The sequence below is a fragment of the Pseudorca crassidens genome, chromosome 2 (genome assembly GCF_039906515.1).
Source record: "Pseudorca crassidens isolate mPseCra1 chromosome 2, mPseCra1.hap1, whole genome shotgun sequence".
NCBI lineage: Eukaryota > Metazoa > Chordata > Mammalia > Artiodactyla > Delphinidae > Pseudorca > Pseudorca crassidens.
In genome coordinates this window covers 173,465,302-173,482,689 of record NC_090297.1, presented here as the reverse complement: position 1 = coordinate 173,482,689, position 17,388 = coordinate 173,465,302, and the positions used below count along the sequence as shown (strand labels likewise).

The window sequence follows — 17,388 nt, the reverse complement described above, 5'->3', positions numbered from 1 at the left end:
TTAAGGCAGACCTTCATTAGTCTTCCTAATTGATTTTTAATTAAACATTTTATTTTGGAATAATTATAGATTCACATGCAGTTGTAAGAAATAAGACACAGATATCCCTACCATTGACACAGTTTTCCCCAAAGGTAACATCTTTCAGTAACCCTGTGGCTACTGTTTTATAGCCATACACACCTCACTTCCTTCCTGCCCCTACTCCCGCCTTAGGCCCTGGCAACCTGTAATCTCCTCTCCATTCTATAATTTCATCATTTCAAGAAATGTTATGGATAAATGGAATAATACAGTATGTAACGATGTAGAATTATTAGTTTTAATGCAGCATAATTCTATGGAGTTTATTAGGAGTTTTGTAGGTATCAGATTGTTGAAGGTCTGCATTTACCAGTTTGTTTACCCATTCATTTGTTGAAGTGATTCCAGATTTTGGCTATTACAAATAAATGTGCTATGAATATGTATGAAATATTTTTGTGTGAATATAAGTTTTCATTTACCTGTGATAAGTGTGCAATGGCCAGATCATATGACAGTTACATGTTCAGTTTTTTTTAAGAAACTGTCCAGTTGTCTTCCACAGCGGCTATTCCCATGTACAATATGAAAATGATCCAATTTCTCTGCATCCTGACCTGCATTTTGTATCACTTTAAAAAAACATTAGCCATTCTGATAAGAAAGTTGTGTAGTTATATTTAATTGTGCTTTTAATTTGTATTTCTTTGAACGGCTGATGGTGAATTTCTTCCAAGTGTTTACTTGCCATGTGCACAGACTTGTGATTGTTAATTTTACGTATCAACTTGACTAAGCCATGGTACCAAGATATTTGATCAAAGACCAGTTTAGGTAACACTGAAGGTATTTTTACATGAGATTAAAATTTAAATCAGTAGACTTTGAAAGAAGCAAATTACCCTTCACAATGTGGATGGATCTCTTCCACTTCGCTGAAGTTTAAAAAAAAGTGAGGTCTCTTGAGGAAGACAGGATTCTGCCTCCAGAACAACTTTGGACCCCAGTTGTAATAATATCAACCTCTTCCCTGGATCTCCAGTCTGACAGTCTGCCCTGCAGATTGTGTCTGCACTTGTCAGGCCCCAGAATCACACGAGACAATTCCTTACAATAGTTCTCATTCTCTCTCTCTGTCTCTGTCTCTCTCTCTCTCTTCCTCTCATATACACATACTACTGTTTCTATTTCTCTGGAGAACCCTGAGTAATACAGTTCTCCTCAGTGACATATCTGTACTCTGCCCATTTCCTAATCATTCAACTGTTGAGTTTTTAATATATCCTATAAACAATTTGCTGTAGAATTGTAGTTTGCAACATTTTCCCCAGGATGTAACTCATCTTATCATCTATCTATCAGGATATTGTGCTATTTTATTGATGAAATCCAACTTATCAAAACAACGACAAAAACAAAACCCAAACTCTTAACCCAGAATTCCATATCTAGTAAAACTACCCTTCATATGAAGACAAAATAAAACCTTCTGTAGATAAATAAAACATGAGTAAGTTTCCAGCCATCAGAGCTGAACTGCAAATAACAGTAAATAGGTAATTTGAGATAAATTAGACCAAATAGAACGTTAGGTGTAGGAAGAAATGAAGGGCATGCAAAACTGTAAATATAATCCTGTGTTGTGTTGTCTTTAATGTACATAGATGTAATATACATGAAAACTATTGCACAAAGGATGAGGGCACTTAATTGTACATATCTGTAGCAAGACTTTTACATTTTATGTACTAGATCAAGGGGGACTGTAATAGGTTAAGGGCACATTTAAAAAAATTTACTTCTTATATTAAAGTATTGTTGATTTAGAATATCATATTCATTTCAGGTATAATATAGTGATCCAATATTTTTTTTATAGATTTTACTCCATTTAAAGTTATTATAAAATATTGGCTATATTCAAAGGATTAATTCTTTAATCCCTAGAGAAATAACTAAAAAGTGTAAAGAGGTATAGGTAAAAAGTCAATAGAATAAATAAACTAGAATAGTTTTTCAAAAACCAGTAGATAACTCAAGAAAGAACCCAACAGTAGGACAAGAAGGATCAGTAGAGAGGATTGGGGAAGTAGCAAGTAGTAAGATAGAACTCAGTCAAACAATTTATATTAATTTTGTTTACAATTAATGATCTAAATATTCCAAGTGAGAGGAAGTTAGGTTGAATTCAAAACAAGACCAAAGCATATGCTCTCTACAGGGTCATAATTTGAATTTAAAACACTGATAGAATAAAAGAAAATGATGGAAAGAGATTTATCAAACAACAGTAAATGTAAGAAAATGGTAGGGTTATAAAAATAGTGGAAATATTAAGTATCAAGACAAAGACTATCACAGAAGATGATAAAAGTTTCAAATGTCAGGAAGATATAAATTCCTGGTGATTTACATGGTAACAGAATTTTTAAAATAAATAAATCAAAAGCTCACAGAAATTAAAGCAATAGGGTTAAATCCAAAAGCATAGTTGGAGATTTTGACAAACATCTCTCTGGAATTGATAACTAGACAAAAAGCAGTAATGATTTGGAAGGTATAAAAACAGTCAGTAAATTACCCTGACTGGTTTTACAAAATGCTATACCTAATAATTACAGAATATTTATTCTTCACTCAGACTTTTCATCAAAATAAGCCATATGCACCAGTCTCAATAGTTTCAAAGACAGAAATATTAAAAAGTATATTCTGACCATACTGGTCTTAAAATAATAATTAATTATAAAAGGCATTTAGAAATGTCCCATATATTTGGAAATTTTAAAAATCATCTGTAAAGAACTCATGGATTAAAAAAAAGTAATCACAGGGGTAATTATAAAATATTTTGAAATTAATTATGTTAAAATCTCAATGTATCTAAATTTGTGGAATAGAATTAAAGCAGTGATTAGAGAGAAACTTATAAATGCTCATATTTTAAAAGAGTAGAAATAAATCATCTGTCATAAAAAGAGTAGAAATAAATCATCTGTCATAAAAAGTAAAAGTTGAGTAATTTAACTAATCTGATGCAATTAGTAAGAAGGATAATAATAGTGATAAGAGCACAAATAAAAGAGAAAGTGGAACAGTAATAGTAGAATTAACAAAGAACAGGTACATTAACAAGATGATGTGAAAGAAAGAGAAGGAGCAAGTGAGAGGATAAAAATTACCTACATCAGAAATGAAAGAAAGAATATCAATACTGATCATCCCACAGACAATAAAAGGTAAAAAAGATTTTCATGTACAACCCTATGCCAAGAAATTGGACCATCTCCCTGAAAAATCACAACTTACCACACTTGTCACAGAATTGCCCTCTCCCAATTAAAGAAGTTAAATTTGTTAGAAACATTACTACAAGGAAAACTCGAGACCCATATGCTTTCACAGCTGAGTTCTCTCAAACACGTTTGGAAGAACTGATAGCAACCATATACTATATCTTTCATAAAATAGAGAAGAAGAAAAATTCCAAACTTAGGGAGGCAGAATAACACTGATATGAAAACAAGAATATTAAGGGTTGAATTGCATCCCACAAAAGGTATGCTGAAGTCCTAACTCCTAGTACCTTTGAATGTGACCTAATTTGGAAACAGGGTCTTTGCAGGTGTAATCAAGTTAGTCTGAGGTTATACTGATTAGAATGGTCCTTAATCCACAGAACTTGTCTCCCTATAAGAAGAGGAGAAGACACAGACTCATGAAGAGAGAAGACCACGTGACCAGGGAGGCAGCAATGGAAGACCAATGGAGAGTCACGAGCACTTGAGTCAGAAACGTCAATCATTTCACTGTGAAATTTAATCTTTATTAAATACAAATGGTGATGAAATGGCAACAGTAGAGGAGGAGAGGGTGAAAACATATAGACACAGAGTATCAATAGTGAAAGTTCTCTGAAAATGGAGGAGTCCAAGAGATGCAGATTAGTATAATTATGATGACAATAACTAGCATTTATTGAAAACTTTATATATGCTTAACACTGTATAAACAAGCAGCAAAATCATTAAAACGTTCAATGAGGCCACTTTATTTTGCACAAATTAACAAATAATTAGGTAATGAACTAATAAAACCAACAAATAGCTGTTGGTTTTTGGTCATGGTGAATTCATTCAAATTCATGTACTTTCATTCCTTGAAATGTCTGGAATCAAAACATTTCTAAAGCTGTATTTGACAAAAAAAATACATTAATTGAGATTTATTTGAGTTTGTTCAAATATTAAAAATTGATTTAAATTTTTTGGGGGGGAATCATAAATGAAATCTATTTTCATACTATCATAAGATCCTTTAAAAGTTTTTCCCAGTGGTATCATATATGTAAAGTATAAACAGCTACAACAGGGTAAAAAGCATCCTGTATTTTAGTTTTTACAAATTCTACAGCAAGAGGCAGGAGAGTGGAAGAATGTATAAGTTCAAGTTACTTATATTTTTGAGTCCTTGTTTCTTCTTGAAAGTGATGCCAAAATATTATAAATTTCTCAAAAGACCATTTTATAATAAGGAATTCTTGTATTTACCTATAAAAATCCAGTGTCAGATACGTAATCTCTTGTACTGAACATCAGAAAGACGAGACGTGCTGTCAGACAGTACCTGTGATGGTGAGGATGAATGGAAAAAAGTCTCTTGGGCTTTTTTTCGTCAGTTATTTCCAAGTTTTTCTTAGTTGTATCTGACAGTGTTATAAATCCATTCATCTTGTTAAAGCTTTTGTGGAAACTAACTTGTTAAAACTACTACTTGACTTTGATAAGTAAAAGGGTAGTAATGCTTTATAACAGCCTTTTATTTCAAAACATGATGCACTTTGTCAATTTTTGAATAATGACTTTGTGGTCTTGGATTTATGATTAACTCATCATATTCATTGACAGGTTATTGTATTTTGGAGGTGCAGAGATGTCCATGATATTCTGAGCTGCTGTAATTGATCAAAACTTCTTAAAGGGAAAGAAAAAATATTCTTTTGATAAAATGCAATGTTAAAAAATATAGTCACTCTATGGTGACTGGCCCCCCCCTTTTTTTTTTTTTACTTCTCTGCTTTTATTCTGCAAAGAAAGGGATAGTAGCAGCTTTTACTCTAAATGATTTAGAATTAGCCACATAATTCTTATGCAGAAACATTATTTAAAGAATAATTCTTTCCCCTCCCTAAATATACCAAAATTTCTATTACAAGGTATGTAAAATTTTACAGTATTTTAAATCTTATGTTTTACAAATTATACGAATCAAGTATTTTACTAGCATCAGATAAATATCAAGTACGTCCCAAACCTGCTGATAAACCATGTTGAGAAACAAGTATCTCTCTGGACTTCTCACTGGTAAACAGAGGCTGTAGGCAACATGGACTGAAGCGAAGAAAAAGCGTAGTATCCAAGCAGTTTTCTACCTGTAACCAGGCCTCCAACCAAGGTGGAAATCTCCTGTACTTGGTGCCTTAATAAAGCTGATAAGCAGCTGCCAGGAGACCTGTCAGGTAGACCAGGGACAGCAAAGTAATGGCAACTATAGGCAAGGTTTTATTCACAATCTCAATAGGAATCTTGTAAAAGTCACTCTGCTGGTTTCTAGCATATGGATGAATCACACCTCGGACAAAAGAATAACGAAAGAAAAACGTGGCCAGGCTACCACCACTGGCCCTCTCCAGAGAGTAAACAGTCGCAGGGGTAAATTTTCCATCTCCCTAGCTGATGAGAATGATCCCAAGTCAATGGGAATTAAATTCAACTGACCGGCAAGTTCAATAACCTGCTGTCAAGCTTGAATGTTGTTGCTGCACAGATAAACCTGCCGGCTGGCAGCCTTAGGTCCTAACTGAAGTGCCCAAGCTGAGATAACATTAAATCCTTTCACAATCAAGGAGTCCAGGAATAATGAAGCCAAATATTCCACATTGGATTCTGGGTATTGGTTTATCCTCATGTTATTGCTCACATCAATCAAGGATTTTACCCATAAGCAGATGTCTCAGGTCCCACAGGGAGATGTAATGTTCTCTATGTATGGCAACATATATTATATTTACTTTTATTAGAGCATCTTCATGGTGAGTGACATCTACTACATGAGGAAAAAATTCAGAAGCAAACTTAGGATTTCTGCTTCCTATGACCACATGATAGCCACATCTAATAAGTCAAATGGTCAGGGATTTAGCAAAATCCCCACTTCCAATTACACCTACAGAGACTTTCTTTGCACCTTTGATACCACTTATGCCATTAGGCAAAAAAGTTTCGCTAAGGTTCTTGGGGTTTTCCATCATAGAGATCGATTCCATGATACGGACTCTTCCAAGATCACCACGGATATCCTGAGAATCTTGTTCAAACGCAGATTCTGACTCAGTAGGTCTGGAGAGAGGCCCGAGATTCTGCACTTCTGATAAGGTGGTGCCGATGCTACCATGGGCCCCTCTTTGAACAGCAAAGCTCTCCGCGCCCTCTGCGGGGGGCAGAGGCGGGTCTAGCAGCTCCCCTGGAGCAGTGCCGACTCCCCCGGGGCCTCCCCAGGGGCCTCCCAGGGCTCTTCGGCCTAGAGACCCTCCCCCGGCCCACGGCTGGCGGCTTCCCCACCTCCGACTGGCCCCTTTCTATAATGCCCCCTGTCAGTCTCTCCCTTCTTCCTGGGTCACATCAGAAAACTAGATGACAGCACTTCAGAAGCGGTCCCACTGCTGCTGCTGCTGCCACTCAGAGGATGTGAAAAATGTACAGCCAGTAGTTTGGCTCAAGCAGCGGGAGGTAAAGGGTGCATTTTCAATGCAGTGATGAGGCAACAACAAACTTTATAGCAGATGAAATGACTATTTTATGGACATGCAATGGAAAAAAGTAATATTTAAGGGGGAAAGATAAAACAAGACAGAGAAAGCGACAGTATTAAAAGAATGGAATCAAGCACAAAGACAATTTCTGTGGCTGAAAAACTTGACAAGCAATTCAGGAAATATCTGGAAAGTCACATCCCTGGAAGCATTGCTCTATAGCTGTGTTCTCCTCTCTTGCTGCTGTGGTCATCAGTTTTAGAAAACAGTTCTTTGTGAATATTTTTATGTTCCCTACCAACTAGTTCCTGCCCCACTGGGTGACATTCTAAACTGGCCTCTGTACAAGGAGGGCAAGGAGATACCAAAGAAAGAAGCAGACCACTCCAAATTGGTAGGTGGCAATTTAATAAGCAAGGGGAACTTACATACTTGTCTTGAGCAGCTTCAGGATGAGTAGATCTCCACACCCATCTGTCAGAATCTTAAATGTTCATACAGAGGCCTTAACAGGGTTTGGTCATTTACTATACTGTCCTAATTAGGGACCTAATTAAACTTAAAAGTTTTTGCACAGCAAAGGAAACAATAAACAAAATGAAAAGACAACCTAAGAAGGGGAGAAAATATTTGCAAATGATGCTACCAACAAGGGATTAATTTCCAAAAATATTAACAGCTCATATAGCTCAATACCAAAAAAACAAACAACCCAATCAAAAAATGGACAGAAGACCTAAATAGACATTTCTCCAAGAATACATACAGATGGACAAAAGGCACATGAAAAGATGCTCAAAATCGATAATTATTACATAAATACAAATCAAAACTACGATGAGCTATCACCTCACACCAGTCAAATGGCCATCATCAAAAAGTCTACAAATAATAAATGCTGGAGAGGCTGTGGAGAAAAGGGAACCCTCCTACACTGTTGGTGGGAATGTAAATTGGTACAGCCACTATGGAGAACAGTATGGAGGTTCCTTAAAAAACTAGAAATAGAATTATCATATGAACCAGCAATCCCACTCCTGGTCTTATATCCTGAAAAGATGAAAACTCTAATTTGAAAAGATACATCACCCCAATGTTCATAGCAGCACTATTTACAATAGCCAAGATGTGAAAGCCACCTAAATATCCATCGACAAAGGAATGGATAAAGAAGATGTGGTACATATACAGAATGTAATAGAATATTACTCAGCCATAAAAAAGAATGAAATAATACCATTTGCAGCAATATGGATGAACCTAGAGATTATCATACTAAGTGAAGTAAGTCATACAGAGAAAGACAAATATATGATAGCAATCATATGTGGAGTCTAAAAAAAATGATACAAATGAACTTACTGACAAAACAGAAACAGACTCACAGACATAGAAAACAAACTAATGGTTACCAAAGGGGAAAGGGGGGGAAATAAATTAGGAGTTTGGGATTAACATATACATACTTTATACATAAAATATATAAATGACAAGGACCTACTCTATAGCACAGGGAACTACATTCAATATCTTTTAATAACCTATAATGGAAAAGAATCTGAAAAATTATATATATATATATGAATCATCTTGCTGTACACCTGAAACTTACCGAACATACTAAATCAACTATACTTCAATTTGTAGAAAAAGTTCATATAGAGGCCCTAACGGGGTTTGGTCATGTATTACATGGTCTAGATGATCCCAATGCCTTACTCTCTCAAGGCTGTGTCCTTGAAACAGTCCCTAGTGTGGGAATGGTGGGAAGAAGGTACATTCCAAGATAGTGGATAGGGTGAGGAGCCTCCTATTGCCTGGGTCCAACTAGTGGGTCAACTGCCAGTCACAGCATTTCGGTGACCTCCTCCAACAGTTGTTCACTCTTAGACCTGAAATTTATGTTACAGTATGATCTAGTAGCTTAAGGTAACCTCCGAAACCACCTTATGTCTCATTTCTATGGCTGAGGTAACACCAATCACTTTGCCTTGTGTGTGCTTCACCCATTTTCATCCAATCAACTCCCACTCAGCCTCTAGGATTCAGCCCGCCTGTCCCTCCAGAGGTCTTCTGAGGCCAGATTTCAGTGTTCTTATTTCTGACTCCAGAACATAATATTATTTTACTAATTACACAAATTTTACTGTATACATACAAATAATTTTACTATATGCATTTTTTAAAGTTGCTCTTGCTTATTGAACTCCACTTCCCTACAAAACCTCCTTGTTGAATTTACAGTACTTAGCACATTTCCTAGAACAAGGTAGCATTCCATAAGTATTTGTGAATTCACCATTTAAACTAAATAGCCTATTACGAGCAATTTTATGAATGAATACACTTACTAAAATTCAAACTCAAATGATTGAATGTAGTTACATTACATTTTTTCTCTTTTCATTTTATAACAGGCAAGCAAATACACCTAATCACCGTGGAGATCTCTAGTTAGATTGTGACTTCATTTCAGAGAACTGCAGTCATCACTTGAATGTGTTCAGTACACCTCTAAAAGACATCTACTTGCTATTAAGTTAGAAGCATTTGATCTCAGAAAATGCAAAGGCTACTGTGAAAGTCATTTGTAAGAACGGTTCAAACTGCCCAAAACATATTTCAAGTATATTTGCTTTCATAAGACCTGTCAAACTCTACATGGATTATATTTTACTTATTACAAGTATTTTTCATAGTAGAAATATGATTGTAAAGGAGATTTCATTGTAATTATTTTAATTTTATCTTATACACATAATGTGTCTAAGTACTTATATGTTATAGTAATAAAGCACACAATGTGATATGTACTACATATACATCTCAGGAAAAGCTATGCTTCTGAAGTAGGCCGATTATTCTATTCCCTGTGACTGCATATGACTCTGAATATATTCTATGATTAGTTATCCATTTCTTATTAAGTGAAAATAGAAGACTAAACTTGGATCTAAGATGGAAAATACAACCCATAGGCTGAAATTTTATTATAACAAATATAAGATGCCTTAGTTTAATCGGTAATATGACAACAAGTGTTTTCAGATAAATAGCTAGGTACAAGTACTGGGGTATAAAAGTGAGTTAGATACAAAGGTGAAAATGAGAAGAAGTTCACGATTTGTGGAAAAGGTAAAGCTGAAAATGACTACAATACTATATGATTTATGCTACCATTAAATTAAATGAGGGGTGATACTTGCTGTAGAATGGATGAGCTAGAAAATTCTATTTTGCCTGAAATTCACTATGGGCAAGACCTGATAAAGTCATATTCATCTCCAGATAAGTCATATTTATTCAAGTTGTACCTTCTCTCCAAAATCAAATCCTTTTTGGCTGTATTAAGTGTTCCTATTTTTTCTAGGTTGAATTAAGTCTTCTTAATTTTTCCTAAGCTTTTCAAGTATCAGTTAGACCAAGGTATAGTAATTTTGTAATAGATTTTAGTTACAAGCCTGTCTCTTTCACCAGATAAAAGATTGGCTGGGTAATATCAGAGTATTATATATTGTGCATGCTCTATTTCCATTACTCAGCACAGTATTAGGGTTTTTTCACAATGTTCTCAGAATAATTTCAAATCTTTAGGATTGAGAAATTAATAAAGATTCCTAGTCTCCTAAAATTTTCTTACAATTATTGTCACAAATTATAAATTACCGCAAAATCCGCAACACAGTATTGACCCTTGATTGTCTGAAGAACAAATTATACTCAGCGTTGAAACATAAGTTTTAAAAAAAATCCTACAACTAACCAGAAATCATCTATGACGAGCACTTTATAAAGATTTCCATTGAGTTTTTCACAGAAAAACTACCAAATCTCCTAGGATGTGACTAGACAAAAGTAGAAATACCACTTCCAAAGCTAAACTAGTTTATACAATTAAGTTCTAAGAAAAAGTAGAAGAAATTGTTATCCTGAAAAATATTTTTCTTATTATTATGTTTCATCACATATAAATTTTTTCTTTTTTGGAAATTATTTTTTAAGGAATAAATGTAGGTGTCTTTTTTCTAAAATATCACATATAATTTATTTCAATTTTTTTCTTTTTATATCTATCCAAATTTTATCCTAAATTACTAAGACATTGTGAGAGTCAGATTTGTTTATCTAAATATTAATGTTTTTGTTGTTAATGAATTCTCATTTCCATTCTTATAATTTTAATAATCTTCTCAAGATCATAATGCAAAACTATTCATTTTAACTTACTCAGCCTATGTATTTATTGACATTTTACTTTCATACTGAATCCTTTCTTTCTATTTATCCTATATTTGCATATATAATGCTTAAATTATATATCAAAACTTTTATTTATACCTATACCTTTGAAGCATAATGCATGTGGATGAACAAGTCAGATTAAAGAAAGCACTGTAAATGTACTGTCTTGATCATGTAAGAGTTAACAATTTCACATTGTTATATGTTATTTATGATATGTACTTATTTACAGGGCATCAAAAATAAGCTTGACTATTCTCTAAAAACACAGTGGAAGGTAATAAAGCATTTTCCACTAGATTTTGATTTTATCAGAATGTAAGCTATTTTAGAAAAAGGTCCTGATTAAAGCTCTTATATTAGATTGTTCAAGTATTCTTGCAAAAACTGTAATGCTGGTTTGTCAAGGAGATTCTTATCTTTCAAGAGCCAAGAATGTTGATAATTGAATTCTTACTTAGGACCAAAAGCAAAAACTGGAAAACAAACTATGCGAGAAAAATTCTCTAACTATACATGGTATAAACAACCCTGAGGGATGGAAATTATCCTCTCTATATTCTAGTTGAATTATAAATAAAATTGTGTATCACAATATTTACAGTATCTTCAGACAGATTCACTGCTTTTTTGTTTACACTACCTGAGCATTCTGTGTACGCTCTGTATATTTATGACAGAACCCAATTTATGTGTTTAGTTCCTCAGCTGTGTTTTTGCATCATAATTACAAATAAGGTTTAATATTTAGCAAATTTGCTTAATAAATGTAAAAACAAACCAAAAAAACCCCTAAAGCTATACAACTGTATAGAAATTAAATTTCTGAATGTTAGCATTTGGTTTGAAAATTTCTTAAAGGAAGCATTAAAGAAATTTATAATTTACCAAATTATTTGATACATATATTCTTATTTAGCGAAAGTTTCATATTGGTAACAGAAACATGTAGAAATGATCAATAATCATTTATGCTACAGCTCCATTTTGTCGGTTCATATTATTTCATATACTGTTGTGTTGCTAATGAGTGTGAAGGCAAGAGTTAAATGATTTAATTAAACCGAATTTTAAACTCCTACTTCTGTTTAATGCAACATCCGCCTATTCCAACCTAGAAAAAAATTTGTTCTATGATAGAGTTGTCCTTTATGTATGGAATAACATCACCATTGTAATTCTTGGTCAATACGTCTTGACGCTGATCTAAGACTTAGACTTCATTCCCTACACCGTTCAAATACTCCTCAGGTTTCTATTTAGAGTTCAATAAAGTGACTGAGGTAACAGAAATCACTTGCTCAGGTTGAAGTTTTCAAATTTTCCACTTGGAAAATCTTTGCGCACATCTTAATGTACTGTTGGAGGAAATTAATGTTCTCCATGCCTGCTAATTTATATATAAATTATCTAGTTTGGAAACTATCCTTTATGTAATGGTCTATCTCCACACCCCCTGTCAATATTCTCCAGTTTCAGTGCACTTGGTTTACTCATCATGTCACCTCTCGTCAACTCCTTGTTACATTGTCGTTCTCGTATACTCTTATCCAAAGCCCAATTTGCCAATAAGATCTTTTTTTTTTAAAAGGGAGAAAAAACTATTTTTATATCCTTATATATTCAAAATGGGTTTCAAATATAACATTGTTATGAAAGAATGCATACAATTTGAATTTTCATTTTATTTGTCTGCAAGGTCAGCTTCTATTGACGACTCCTGCCTTTCCCTAGAGCTCTGGCTCTCTTCCCTCGTCCCATGGCACCAGATGCCTCTGGTGTTCTTGTTAACTCTGAGATAGTCTTTCTTGGTATCCCCTATTCTTCAATCCAAGCCAAGAACTGTTTCTATTCTAATTGTTACGATTTCAAGTCATTATTATGCCACTCTTGAATTACTACAATTCTTTCATGACTATTCTCCTTGTCTCTGGCATTTTCCCTCTCTGAAATCATATCCTCTTAGCAACTTTTCTTGTAACTGTGTGTATACCTTAGCTTAGCACTTATGACACAGTATTATAATTGCCAACTCACTTGTCTTTTATACATCTAGACAGTAAATTCATCAAAAGCGGGAATATCTTCTTCAGCGCTATATTACTAGTTCATTGTAAAATGTGTGAAACATATTATATTATAAGCAAAAGATATGTTTTTCAATAAATAGCTTCCTTGATCTGCTGTTTAAGTTGCCACCTTGTGTTTGTCAATGCTTTCACCATCACATTTCTCAGAATACCATAATTACCAATTGCTTCCACTGATTAATCAACCACAAACTTTTACCATGCACCACAGATTTTTGTACCTATCATCATAATGAACTTATTCTCCCAGAAACTGTTAATGTTGTAATGTTACTATTAACTAACCATTCTCTCTATAGTTCATTGTTAATACGCAGAGAGCAGAATAAATGTACATCTTCCCCAAACCAATTTCAACACGCGTTGAGGTAGCACACATATTGGGTTATATTTCCTTCTAGGCTCTTAAACATAAAGAGATTAAGTCACTAATTAATGAATGAATTAATTCAATATATAGTTATTGAAATCCTGCTATGGGATAAGAACTTACATAAGAGCTGAGGCTAGAGAAGTGGGTAAATGTAATCCCCATTAAAACTGGATTACAGTTAGAATATATGGATATAGGTCAAATAATTAAAGAAAAATACATCTGATAAAGAGGGAAGAGCAGGATGCATTGGGGGCATAAAAAAAAGAGACAAACTAGTTTAGAAGATGGGAGGAAAGTAGAAAATCATGAAGCTGAGGAAATTAGTGAAGAGTGAAGACAACTATTTAAAGGAGTAAGATCTGAAGCTTAGAAACCTGAATGAAAGACTGGATAAGATGCAACTACTGGTGGATGGAATAAGAGAAAAGCGTAATTGTGAGGGGGAGCATTAAAGCAAAGTCTTTCATTTGGGATGGGTTGCGTTTTGAGATGCTGGTGAAATACCCAATTGGTTAGTTCTAAGAAAGAGTCAACTATAAGGACATGAGGCTCAAAAATTAGATGTGGACTACAGAAATAGATGTGTGAGACTTCAATATAAGAAGACAATAGGCTACACGGGAGTAAATGCCATTGTCTGTGGAAGGTTTAAAGAGTGAAAGTTCTAAGGCCTTGATTGTAGCATTGATGTTCCCTCAACATTAACCAAAAAGCAAAGGAGAAGAAGACTATAAAAGAATGTGATACGCAGCCAGAGACAGATGGAAAGCCAGGTGAATAAAACTTTCCAGGACCAAAGGAAAGACATGTTTAGAGAAGGAGGTCAACGGGTCTAATACTTTCGGGGTCAAATGTGTATGAAATAAAAATTGTCCACTGGATCCCTCGGCATAGATTTAATGAAACCTGTTTTGTTTAAATAAAGAGAATAAAAGCCAGGAAGTTATAAGTTGATTACAGATGGTTGAGGAAGGGGGGAAAAAAGTAAATGTGAACATTTTTTGAAGACATGTGGCTGTTAAAAGGAGAATGGGAGAGACTGGAGCCTGTGGGGATGCTGAGGAAAGTGCCAATAAAGGGAAACATGTGGAAAACATAATTGGGAAAGGAGGTAACTGAAATGCTTAGGTCACTCAAAGGACAGACTGGAATGAGTGTTACACTAGAATCGGGAGAAGAGAATCTTATTCCACTACAACCGATAAGAACTAGGAAAGAATAATTACTGTAGGTTTGCATATTTAATGGCAGAAAATGGAAAACAAACCAACAAAAGAAACTTTTCATATTTTTAGAATTTTCTATGGAAATATGGCGGCTTAATTATTGGCCATATTTTTGGAAAAGAATGCAATTAAGGTGGAAGGATTTGAGAATTTGAGAGGAGAAAGCAGGAGATAGTTGATAAGTTTAATAAGACTGTTGTAATGTGTGGAGATTATAGGTAATACTGCAGCGTAAATTCATAGAAGTTGCGAAAATTTCTTCATTAGCACTGAATAGGTCAATGATGAACGTAGTTTTAGTCATGGTTTTGTTTTGCTAGTTCTTTACAATAGTAAGCAGTGGGTAAATTGAGATTACTGTTTAGGTGAACTAATGATTGCTGTGTTGTACTGTAAATTCTAAACTGGTTATGTTCTTTTATTCCTCTAAATTCTAAAGTAATTCTTTTTCATCAGGGCTAATTACTCATGACCTTGCATTTTTAATTTTTTGGTTGAAAGCTATTTTACACAGGGTAAACATGTACATATATTGATTTCCACTGTGATGAGTTTCAACATATTCATTCAACTGTGTAAACCATACTGCTATCAAAATATAGAAAATTCTTATTGGCCTCGAAAGGCCCTTCATGGAACTTCTCTTTTCATCTCCTCCACAGGAGACTTCTACTGTGTGCATTTCTATCAAAATAGATTGGTTTGGTGGTGCTCCAATGTTTCATAAAAATGGAATCTTACAGAATGTACTCATTTGTATTTGCTTCTTTCACTCCTTATGATGACTAGGATATTCATCCACATCACTTCATTGATCAGTAGTTTGTTTATATTCCTAAGTGGTACTACACTGTAGGATTATACCACAATTTGTTTATCCATTCTTTGTTAGTTGACATTAGGGTAATTTCCAATTACTGGCTATTACATGTAAAAATGCTGCATATATACTTGTGCCTGCCTTTGGATTTCTCTTTTCACTTTTCTTGTGTAAATACTTAGGAGTGGAACTGCTAGGTCATAAAATTATTATAGTTTAATTAAAGAAGGTGCCGCCAAAGTTTTTTTTCCAAAGTGATTGTACTATTTTAAGCCTCTGTTAGCAATGTATGGAGAGTTCCTGTTGTTCCACATTCTTATCAAATACATTTGTTGTCACTGTTTTTACCATTTTATTGGGGTTTTTGTCTTTCTTCTATTTTTGATTTACCGGATGTCTGAATATCTTCATTTATTTTGCAAAGAAGTTCTTGTGTGTATATACATGTATATGTATAATATATACTAATATACATGTAATAATTTATTTTGGAAAGAAATACTTGTGTATATATATACACACATATAATAATAGTAGTAGTAGTAATAGTAACGATTATTATTATTATACTTCTAAGGCTTCCATAACAAAATACCACAGACAGTGTGGCTTAAACAACAGAAATTTGTCTCTCAAAATTCTGGAGGCTAGAAGTCCAAGTTCAAGGGGTCAGCAGTTTTGGCTTCTCCTTAGACCACTCTCCTTGCCCCCACCTTATTGCTATGTTCTCATGTCGACTTTTCTCTAAGTACACACATCCCTCTCTCTCTCTCTTCTTATAAACATCCCAGTCATATTGAATTAGAGCCTCACCCTTATATCCTTCTTTAACCTTTATTAACTCTTTAAAACCCCATCTCCAAATATAGTCAAATTGGGGGGTTACAGCTTCAACATATAAATTTTGGAAAGACAATCCAATATATGCATAATGGCCTGATTGTGTGTGTGTGTACACACACACACACACATAAATAAATATATGTGCATGTGTGTATATATATATTTTATATATATATATATTTTATATATATATATATATGATATTTCCCCATCTTGGTCTGTCAGTTCATTTTGTTAAAAGTATCTTTCGACAGACAGAAGATTTTAATTTTGAAGGAATCCAATCTGTGCTTTTTAAAAAATTGTATATTTTCTGGGTCCAATTAAAGAAATATTTGTCCACTTGGGACTTCCCTGGTGGTGCAGTGGTTAAGAATCCACCTGCCAATGCAGGGGAAATGGGTTCGATCCCTGGTCTGGGAAGATCCCACATGCCACAGAGCAACTAAGCCCGTGCACCACAACTACTGAGCCTGCGCTCTAGAGCCTGTGAGCCACAAGTACTGAGCCTGTGTGCTGCAACTACTGAAGCCTGCGTGCCTAGAGCCCATGCTCCACAACAAGAGAAGCCACTGCAATGAGAAGTCTGCACAGCGCAATGAAGAGTAGACCCCGCTCACCGCAACTAGAGAGAAAAGCCCGCGTGCAGGAAGACCCAACACAGCCCCCAAAAAACATACAATTGCTCAAAAAAAGAAAAATACTTTGTCCACTCAAAATCTGAGAAAATATTCTCCCATGTTTTCCTCTAGGAACTTTATATTTGTGTTTATATTTATCTCACTGATTCGTCTCAAGTTAATTTTTGATGTATGGAGTGAGATAAGTGACAAATTTCAACTTTTTAATATGTTTATAAGTTGTTCCAGCCATTTGTTTCAAAGACTTTCCATTTTCCTTTAGTTTACTTTGAGGAGATTTTTAAAAATATTATTGACAATTTACGTGTCTGTTCA

General features: G+C 34.4%; 1 long non-coding RNA gene and 1 pseudogene across 2 annotated transcripts in view; both read right to left on the bottom strand.

Moving 5' to 3' along the window:
• The window catches only part of LOC137212191 (uncharacterized), a 214,822-nt gene that overhangs the window by 75,221 nt on the left and 122,213 nt on the right, over positions 1–17,388 (bottom strand). The window lies entirely within an intron of this gene.
• Positions 5,269–6,464, bottom strand: LOC137220111 (metalloreductase STEAP2 pseudogene; annotated as a pseudogene).